The sequence below is a fragment of the Coturnix japonica genome, chromosome 1 (genome assembly GCF_054131305.1).
Source record: "Coturnix japonica strain WE chromosome 1, WE-NBRP24, whole genome shotgun sequence".
Classification (NCBI taxonomy): Eukaryota; Metazoa; Chordata; class Aves; order Galliformes; family Phasianidae; genus Coturnix; species Coturnix japonica.
The window spans coordinates 3,184,887-3,196,300 of NC_140663.1; positions in this window are offsets into that span (position 1 = coordinate 3,184,887).

Genomic DNA, 11,414 nt, shown 5'->3' on the forward strand with positions numbered 1-11,414 from the left:
CCAAGGAGGTGTTAAAGAAATGGCAGGACTTAGGGACATGGTTCAGTGAGCAATACTGGTGGTAGGTGAAATGGTTGGACTAGATGATCTTAGAGGCTTTTTTCCACCTTAATGATGATATGCTGAGTCTATGATGGTTCTATGAGATATTACATGGTTTTCAGGAAAGAGTTAGGAACACAAGTGCTTAAAAGAAAACTAGAATATATTGATCTGCACAAGAACAAATCAGTAAACTTGTGACAACAATTGGACTCAGATCTGCATCTTGGTCAAATCTGCTTAGAATTATTATTCATCACATGAGATTCAGCACCCTAACAATGAGAGAGACGGCACATCAAAAACAAAGTGCATCAGAAACCGTTGTGGGAAAACTATTGAAACTGCATGAAATAGTCGCACTGCTTATTGCTGTAATCTTTAATATGATAATGTCTTTGGGGACTGGGATTATGAGAGACACTTTTATCACAGAAGTCCACTAAGACAAAACATACAGAAAGAAAAAGCCTGACCAAGCAAAATGCAAACATCGCCCAGCTGCGATTTCATGGCATCTAATATGATTGGGGATTTTGCTTATCTGCAAGTGTTATTCTGCCTTTTGTCACAGAATTACAGCACAAAGCCACAAATTCTGATTTGGAGAGTTCACCCCTTGTAAAATAAATGAAAAGTTTGTAGTTCCAGAATATGGGAACAGCCTTGATATGTAAAAATAAAATCCCCGGCATGATTTACTCAAGCTCTTATTGGGAATATAAAGTCAAATGCTGGATTAGGCTTTGGACAGTTAATGAGTAGAGAAACCTCAGAGGATTGGGGTCTTAATTATGTGATTTCCTTTAACCTGATTTCCTCTAGCCCACTAGGTCAGGGGGACTAATTCCAGAGCATGGCAATATGCTGTGTGAGTGAAATCTACAAAGAAGTTCAAGGACTTCCAGAGGTGAAAAAGGAAGTAGAGAAAGGTGATAATTTTGGTGGAAATTAGGCGTTTAAGCTCAGAAGTAACCCTTTGCTGATCACTTACCCATCTGAAAACCTGGAGACAGATCAGTTCTTACACTCTGGTGATAAGCAAACATTTTACTTGACATCAGAAGCCTTCAGGGTAAACACAACTTTGCCCTGAACATCTCTCTGTGATGCACTGGAAGTCTTATACTTCTCTATTTCTCTCAGAGGCAAAAAATGTATAAATCAAGATATCTCCTCCACGCAGTGATAAGTAGAAGTTGCTAAGGTCAGTACTTGGATTGACTGCATGCTTCAGTACTTTCTATCACCTCACATTTGCAGTTTTCTACACCTTAGTAGGTAGCACCAGTTTCAGATAGTGATGTTTGCTCTGAAACAATTTGCATAGATCTATTCGTCTTTTTCAAGGAGACTACAGACCTTATTTTGATTACACTTTGTACCATGTTTATCCAAAATCTCTTGCCTTGTTCTTTATTTTTCCTTTTTGAAGAAGCATCAAGTGCTGGAAAAAATCAGGTTAGAGTGACATCTATGAATCAGTGGCCAAAACTCTTGTTGGGTTGTGTAATGAGGATGATAAATTCTTCCATCTTTAATTGTCACCACACTCCATACTGAAACTCAGTGGTCAAAGGAATTTGCACTTGTTGCTTAACATCCGAACCTACAGCTACATAGAGATGACACCAATTGAAATGAAATATCAATCTAAAATAGCCCAATTTTCCAGCTGAAAGTCTTTTACAGTTCTGGTTTTCTTTGGAGGGGCTTTATTTTGTATTCTGTGCCCTCATTTGTTGTCTTCATCTCATTTTGTTAAGAGATATGAGAAAAAACAAGGGAAAACTAAAGAAACAGCACCTACAGATTATCTGTGAAAAGATAGAAGTAAGAATGACTTGAAAAAGCTGATCAATTTGTAGGCCAAGTGCCAGATTCATGTCACTTTCTTTAGTTATCTAAGAGTTAGGCTTTTAGCCTAAACTGCTTGTATAATAGACGTTGCCTAGAAAAGACATAGACCTCTTCAGAGAACTGCTCCCTAAGATTAGTTAACATTAATTGAATGGTCTCACTGTGCCATAAGCTGAGCTTGTCTTCTGCTTGAAGTGATGCATATGCCTGATTAGGAACTACAGTAACTCATATTAGCAGTGGGAATTGCTATTCCTTGGGTTGCAATAACTTGCAATACCATTTTCTATCAAGGAGTCTTGAGTGAAGTTTCACTGTAAAAATTCATTTCCACACACTGTGGAAAGAAGGTCTCTTCCAAAACTACTCTTGAAAGCTGTTTGCCTAACTGCCCTTAAAACCTCTAGTAAAGGAGAATTCTTCACTCGTGAAGGCTGACAATTCCATGTCTATCATGATTTTGTATGAAGTTACTCTTCTGAGTAGATTAACTTAGTACCTTTTCTTTTAACAGAATTTGTAATGGTTTTTTACTGATGTGGATAATTACCATTAATCTTTTAAGCTCAGAATGAATAATTTGGATCAGCTTTCTTGATCTCCTAGCAATAGCTGCCCATAGAATTGTCTACTATCTACTCCTAAATTATCATTGAAAAATAATGCATTCATTTCATAAGGACAACCAACCTTGAATAAGGTTGAGGAAGTGAAATACAATCAAGCTCCTGATTTACATGCTGATTGCTTTCTTATTTTTTTTTCTTTCTCCAAATACAGAAAATTTGAAGAAAAATGAATTTAAAATTAAGAAGTGCACATTTTCTCCCCAGAATAATGTAAATAAGACTGTTCAACTCTGTTGCTTCTCAGTTACTGATCTGCTGCTCTGACCTTGTAATCAGAGAAGACTTTGAGCCCTGCATTTGTCTTTGAAGACTGCTAATAATTAAATCCTATTGTTTCATTGAAACAGAACATGACTCTCACAATTTGTAACCAGAAGCAATATAGCTGCAAAGAACAGTGTTGAATAAACATGCCCTTCAAAGATCAAAGGATGGAGGGCTTTGTCAATTAAAAAAAATCAGCATAGCTAAACTGCTGTTTCTCAGCATCTTATTGAGGGTTCAGATCTGAGGCTGCCAAGATTGCTTTGGTTTCATTTCTCGGTCTCAAGGGCATCCTTATTCCCCAGAAGTGCGTGGGGAAGCTGGCACACCCAGATGTGAATTGAGAGTCTTTGGGCAGAGGGAAAGGAAGAGAGTACCCTTCTCATCACTAATTAAACATTCAAAGGATTCATGCTCTCTCCAATAAGCACTTTGTGACATGAAATAAAAACTGGCCTCAAAGAGAAAAGCCATGCACAATGTGTGTAGTAGGCAAGAGGATAACAGGAGGCTCTGTCTTTGCAGTGGTACTGTTTGCTTTCTCTACTTTCCTCTGAGACCTTTCCTTCATCACCAAATTCCACTGAAGAGTTTTTATTCCTTATGACATTTAGAAACTCACCTTCAATGCCAATTTGGCCATGCATCTCTGAGAGCAAACAAGAGAATCGTAGAATCATTAAGGTTGGAAAAGGTTGTTAAAATCACCTAGCCCAGCCATTGATCCATCTCCACCATGCCCACTCACCATATCCCTCGTTGTCACATCCATCCTTTTCTTGAGTGCCTATAGGTGTGGTGACACCACCACCTACCTGATCTGCCAGGCCAATGCCTCATCACTCTTTCTGAAAAGAAACTGTTCCTTAATATCCAATCTGAAACCACACTGAGCTTATTCAGTGTGTATTTGTGAGTGTGTGAGCATGTCTGCACATTTAAGAAGCTACAGCTTCTTAGGAAGGTCACCTCTTCCCCTGAAGAGCCACTTGACGTATGGCCAGCAATGCTTTCTTGGATCAATTGCAACCACTGGCACTCACTAGCTGCTTCTTGGTGGCCTAGAAAAGGTACAGTTCACCTCTGTATTCATCTTGTAAACTTCTAAAGTTTCTCCTGTTGCAGCGCATGTGTACACTATTCCAGCACCTGAAGGTAACTGGCTAAGGACTGAGACAGCTTCTCCAGCAGACCTCAGATCTTTCTGCTCTATGTCAAACTACAGTACTTCATTTCTTGTGGCATTGGGTTAGCAGTGGATGTGCAACTGCAGATCTACTGAGGTCTACAACTGTGGGTAAGCTATATCATAAAATATTCAATTTCCTTTACTCATGGGGAGCAGAAGTCTGAAAGAGAGTGGAGAGCATCTCTTTCACGAACTCATGCATCACTGTAAGGTTTTCACCTGAAGTAGTCAAGGAATGAGGGTAGTATTTGTTCTACTTACCTTATGCCCTTCTAGACTCCTGCACATTTGCCTGTCCTTAGATCTATAGGTGCAATGAATGGAATGCTAAGTGTGTGATGCAGAACCTACATACAAGGCTAAACCAGAAGCCCACTCAATAATTACAGATGTTTGTTGTTTTGTTTTGTTTTTCTTTGTCATACATTGTGGTCTTCTGCTTCCTACTTATACTCCATTTTATTTCCTAGTCACTGGACATCATTACACTTTGGAAATGTTTCAGTTTCCTTGAAATGAATCTCTCTTCCTGTCTAGTAAAGACAAAAATGTATTTTAATGAATTGAGCTCTAACTTCAGTTAAACTGAGGACAGAATGGACCATAAAGTTTGACAAATGATTATCATTAAAAAATAAATAAATGTACGTGTTGCATCTAAACACAATTGGCCTAATTCCCTTCAGTTGTCCTGATGTTCAGCTGCTCAGAAACTTTCCTCCAGGGAAAACCTTTATTAAATCATTTGTGCTTCTTTTGCATTTTGTTCCAAATTATCTCACTCCCTTGTTTTATTTCTTCTTCAGGCTGGCTGCTTCCTACAGCTAATTTGGTTGTCCTTGATGGAACTGTCTTTCCCAGTAGTACTTTGTAAGCTGAATTAGTCAAGTGATCTTGGCTATAACATTCAAGAAAGCAGTCAGTAAGATTAAAGACTGGGATAACTTTATGGTTGAAGACACTGTTTTAAAGTCACAAATAAAGGTGCATGAATAAAAAGTGCTGACAAGGCCAAAACGTTTTGTAGATGCTGGGATTGTGACCTTCAGTACCGTACTAGAAGCAGTAAGTGCTAAGTCACTTCTCTGCCTACAACCACTATGTTAAAGCAGAACACTCTCTTTGGAACTCCAGACAATGATGTTTCTGAACAAATAGATGAAAAATCATGTTAAAAATGAGGTGTAAAGCCTGACCTTCATAATGAACGACAGGGCACTGAAACCTACATCAGCCTCCAAGCATATAGAATCCCCATCCTCTGATTGTGATATAAAGAGGCTAACATCTCATCTGGCCTAAGTGGAACAAGAGTCACCCAAAACAATGGAAAAGTTGTTTCTTCACTTGTGTCTCTACTCTCCAGGCTCTTATTTCCCCTGGCTGTACCAGGAGGTTTAACCTGTGTGGTGACTGCTGGACAGAAGCCATAGATGGATAAGCTGGCTTCCAAGTTGCACATATTTACTGTTCCCTGCAAAATTAGCAGTGGCCACTATGGCATGTTGTCCCACATCACTCCAAGCAGACTGGGTCTGTACTTGCCTTTATAATCATCTCATGTCTTTCTAAACACGATTGAAGCTCCCCTTTTTCTTTCAGAGTTAAATGAATGTTTCATCCTCTGGAACATAATTCTACTATTGAAGTTTTTTGTGACTTTTGGTGGTATCCATGAATATGTTTCTGTCAAAACATCCTTTTTTTGCACCAGTTAAAGCTCTTATGTGTTCAATAAATGTTTAGATGTTGCACTGAAGGTCTTGGTTTAGTGGGAACTACTGGTGATGGGTGGATGGTTGGACTAGATGATCTCAGAGGTCTCTCCCAATCCTGTTGATTCTATGATTCAATGATTCACCTGTTGGAACATTTCATTCCAGCATTTTTGAAAGCAACTATCCTTCCTTTTCAGTAATGAATAAATCATTTTCAAGCCTGAAATTGACAGCACCTCATTTGACAGAGTTAGAAAAACTGTTACAAACACTCCAACACTTACGCAAAATATTTCAACTTAAAATATTTCTCATTAAATTGATAAAAAATTAATAAATTAAGATTCTGCTTTATTTGTTTTCCATGTCAATTTGACAGACATGTCCCTCTATCTTTCCCTCTAAAAAAGAATTTGCTAAATCAGATCTTTCCACAGCTTGTTCAAGAATTTTGAGACAAAATGGACAGACACACCTTCAGTTCAAGGCTGACCTTAGACAAGATGTTTGCTAACACTAGATACAACAGACTTCATTCTATAGGAAAATAAAATAGATGAACTACTTTCAGGGTTTTTTTTTAAACCTGAGTTACAAAAAGAAAAGCCTTGAAATATCAGGATTCTTGTATTTCGTACTTACTGAGCTCTCTTCTTAAGTGAATCAGTTCTACACAGGGTAGACTGGTCTTGAACTTTATCGTAGATACTTTACTTTTAAAAGGTAAGTCTATTCATAGTACAATAAACCTGGAAAATTCTAGGGTGCAAAAACACATGGCATGGCATAAATGCGATCTGAGACATTTTGGGTACAAGCAGTAATTCCATTTTTCTCTTAATAGATGACAGTGCTTAAGGTTATAACAAGACCTACCCGTTGCTTGTGTTGTAATAACTCCTACAAGTATCTCCTTATTTGTTGCACTGATGGGCACTTCTAAATCTGCAAAAAAACAAAACAAGAAAAAACAAAACAAAACAAAACCCACAAAACCCCAAACTGTATGCTTTATGAAGCTTACCCAACCAGCTTTCCTCTGTGTTATCAGAAACACTTTCTTTTTCCTGTTCAAGACCGACTGCTGTTAAGAGGCTATAACAGGGGATGCAGCTTGCTCTCTTCGCTTCTATTCAGGCAGTTTGAATAAAAACACATTTCAGCCTTTTATGGTTCCATTTTCTATTATATTTATTTTATTTTATTTTTTTCTCTGTGGGAATTGAGCCATTTTATTCAGGTCATTTTCTGCAATATCATGTTAACCCATTAAAATGTCAAACAATTTATTGTCCATTCACTTTCAGCCACCTGTCCTTTTCCCCTGAAAAGCACCATCATTTCTGTGAGCTCTCCATTCCCTTGCTTGTTCAAAGGGCCTCATGGATCTCCTCGCGTTCTCATTAAACCTCAATGAAGAAGAGTTGCCTTGGAAACGAGGGAGCTGATCCAGCATAGGGGCTGAGCATCTTCACCTTGCCATGACTGTGGTGGGAGGTGAAGCCATTCGACTCATCTGAAAGGACTCTCAGCCCCTGACCAGAAGAGAAACCATTACACACTAACTACTGTTTTGCTCTGCTCTTAGGATGACAGGGAGCAATGCTGGTCACTGTGGACAGTCCTATCCTCTGCTTGAAGAATAGAGCATAGAAGGAAGTTGAAACAGACAATGTTGTTGTGGCACCTGTGAATTCAACGGTAATTGCAGAGCTTTTTCAAATGCCTTCTAAGTATTAGTATCATCATAGTCTCGTAGTCTCATAGTATCATAGTCTCATGCGGGTTGGAAGGGACCTTAGAGATCATCGAGTCCAACCCCCTGGGATTCAAGCCTCTGTGCAGCAGAGTGGCACTTCTGCAGAAGAACAAACTATTTCTGAAAGTCTAAGTGGACAGAGTTTTCTTCCTGGGATACATTTGTCATTACATTTCTAAGAGGGCCATCAGAGCTGCAACAGGCACGGTGCAAGAAATGGTTTTGTGTTAAAAAGAAAACAAATAAGCAGCAAACCTCCTCTCTCAAGGGGAGGATGCCTCTCTGCTGACTGATGGATATAGCTGGCTCTTCTCCTTCTCAGACATTAAAGAACTTTTAAGCTCTAAAATGTCTTGCTCTTTCAGGATGCAAATCTTTTTCATGACTATTTCCACAAAGAATACTACCATCATTTCATGCAGACACAACATGTGGAGCTTTGAATGTCTTTCACCGAAGGAATCTTGAGTGGCTTTTTGATACCCAAATCTAGGATAGATTACAGTCAGGGCAATTTCACAAAGAAAGAAGAGCCAAGTGGTATCTTGAAATAAAGGAAAATGAATTTCTGAAAAGCAGAATGGACGAAAGTTTCTTGTTTACAGTAGACAGCACTGTGGAGTGGTAGGTCCAACCTAGTGGGGATTTACACCTCTGAAAGAGGCTTTTTGTACTGACAAATATTGTGCTTCTAATTAAAGCTGTTACTGTTAAATCTCTAATTTAATAACACATTGTGCAGGAATCAAGTAGACATCATGAACATGAGCATGTCATTGTTAAGGTAGATCCTCGATGCAAAGTTCTCCCTATGCTGTTTAATAACACAACTGGCACCCCCACCGTTAATATCTGAAATAGAATGTTTCAGAACAGGAGTACATATCCCATGGAGGATTGTGTGAGCATAAGATCTAATTTTCCCTGGCAAAGTATCCATCATAATGTTGAATTTTTCATAGAAGATACCACATCATAGAATCAAATTGGTGGGTGAAGCAACACAAGGTAGGCACAAAAACCCCCTCACCTCCATGATTAATGTCTGTGGCCTCTGTTTGGAATTTCCTATATGGAAATCTATTGAAGGTGGAAGAGACCATACAGAATGACACCTCTTGGTGCTTGTGTCCCATCTTACCAAAATCTATGAGAGCTGCTCAGTCACCATTAGCCTCATACTATTTTTAACTGGTGAAGTAAGGAAGACCAGAAGTGGCATGATGGGCCAGCAGCTGGAGGCGTTGCTCAGATTCCTCAGAACTCAAGCAGGGGGAAGATATGGAACACATTGCTGCTCATATTGCAAGACATAGCCAGTATCTTTGTATTTAACTGTCCTCAGTGCCTACCATGAATTTGTCCTGGCACTTTCTGAGCCCATGAGAAATTACAGCATCCACATACACCTGCAACAAAAAACTTGCATAGCTTAGGTACAAGCTACGAGAAGAATTTCACATTGCAATTTTAGTGGGCATGATGACAATGGATTGATTCCAACCCTAGTGACTTTACGATTGATTCTGATTACTCAAGCCTCACTAGGATGTGCTAACTTGATCTGTTGAAGGCTTCAGACCTACCACAAGGTTCACAGGAAGACACTAGTAATGGCTCAGCAGTACCAGTGGGTGGTAATCTCCAGCTGACACCAGTCTCCAAGCAGATTCATTTGGGGTATTCATTTTGCACTGGCAGCAAATTATACTGCTACGATCACAGAGAGTGACTAGCTTTCCATCAGGTGTACTTTCCCATTAGCTTAGTCTTTTTGTATGCAAATAGAAAAGAAGTTTCTGTACTCGAAACACAGATTCATGTCAGTGCCCAGCCACTAGAAATAGTTCAGTTGCTGACATCCAACACCACACTTGCTGATTTTACCAGGAATGGAAGCTGAAGTTTGATTAACCACATGTATGAGGTGATAAAAATAACCCCCCAGCCCACTTATGCTCAGGCAGAGCAGCACTTGACAGTTCAGAGCAATGCAGCTGACCTTGCGCATGAAGAAACAGGAGCAGTTGCTGATGTAAAATGCTATTTTTCTGAAAGACATCTGCTTTTAAAACAAAATTGGAATCAATTCAATAATTGAGCAACTTTGCTTTAACACCACTGAGCTTTGCAGGACTAAGCTGCAGCAAAAGAATCATAGAATCATTAAGGTTGGAAAAGACCACAAAGATCACCTAGTCTAACCATCAACCCATCCTACCATGCCCATTAAACCATGTCTCTCAGTGCCACACCTCTATGGTTACTGAACACTTTCAGGGACAGGGACTCTACCACTTCCCTGGGCAGCCTGTTCCAGTTCCTCACTACTCTTTCTGAGAAGTAGTTTTTCCTAATATCCAACCTGAACCTCCCCTGGCACAACTTAGGATCATTCCCTCCCATCCTATCACTGTTACCCAGCAGAAGAGGCCGGCCTCCACCTCACCACAACCTCCTTGCAGGAGACAAGCAGGTAAATCTAACTACGACTTTCTCAAAGCTAGCAGAAATAGCCCCAAACCTTTCCTTCTGCAGTACCCCTTGCCAGCTTTCTTGCTTTCTTATATAGATATATTTTCCCAAATCAGGCAAGAGTAGATGATTTTTTATTAGCAAAAAGTTTTTTTTTTATATGGAAAACAGTCATTCCTCTGTCACACCATGACTCCATGTGAGCAGGACTGGTGGCTCTGGTGATACATGTGAAATTCATGCAGCTCTGTTTGTGTGTGAGGTACCTGTGCAGCCTGGCCAGGGAACGGTACCCACACCTTGCAAACCAGCTCTCCTCCCCAGCTTGCCAAATGTTGCTGCTACTGCAAAGCAGAGCGAGACAGAGAAAATCCCTGCTCCCCCAAGCGTACGTCTCAGTGAAGAGATGTGCTCCTCAGTGCCAAGAATGCTAAACTCCTTTACCTTTCATTTGGATGGTTTCCACGGAAACCATAACATTAAGCTATGCAGTTACTTACTGCAACATTACATAATCTGCCAAACGCTCAGTTGCTCTTCAACAAGCGTGTTTGTTCAGGGATACCGTGCTTTTTGGTTTGCTTTCTTTATTTTTTCCTTGCCAGTACAATCAGCCCAGCTTGTGCTGATCTGATTAAACAAGGAGCAATGGTGTAAAATCAGATATTAAAATGCAACTTCTGTCAGTTCTCTCCAGAAAATGACAGGTTGCCTGCTTCCACTGCAGGTTTGTAACTCCAGTTAAGGTAATCCAGCATCACTCTTCTCCTGACCATATAGATGAGGTTGGACTGGTGCATGTCTGATCCTGATTCTTACCTCAGAGATGACGAATAAGTCCGAGGTCCATGCTGATTCAGGATATTTGCATCCTCACAAAAAGTGTGCAGAAGCATTTGGTCATATGCAACACAAGTTGTCTTATTAGGAAAACAACACAGGGTAGAATAGACTGGCTTCAGTTTGGTTTCCACCTGAACCTCAGAGGTCAGACCTCACCCAAAATATTATGGAGCAGAGTTGTAGAACAGTCCCTAATTTTCATTATGAAAGAAAAATCTCATTATAAAGCAATGCTAATATCCATTTTCCCATGTTCCTGGCACTCAGCCATACGTATTGGAGCCAGACCAGAGACAGCAACAATGTCTGGGCTGAAGGAAGCTGCCACACAATTGCTCTTTAAATTGGTGGCCAGGCTCATTATTTAAATAGAGCTCAGAAAAGCCAAATTGCTGTCCTTCATATTGTCCAGGATACACAGTCCTGCTACTGCTAAGAATAATGTCAAAGCTTTCTGACCACTGGGGAGAATAAACTTTTCCTTTTTTAACTGCAGAAGGGAAAGGAAAGACCTTAGCTGCACCTTAGGGCTTGCATAGGAAATGCCCAGAGGAAAATGGGAGTCAGCAAGCACATGGTAATGAATATAGGTTGCTACAAAAGTAATGCCTCCTATTTATTTCCATGTAAACTAC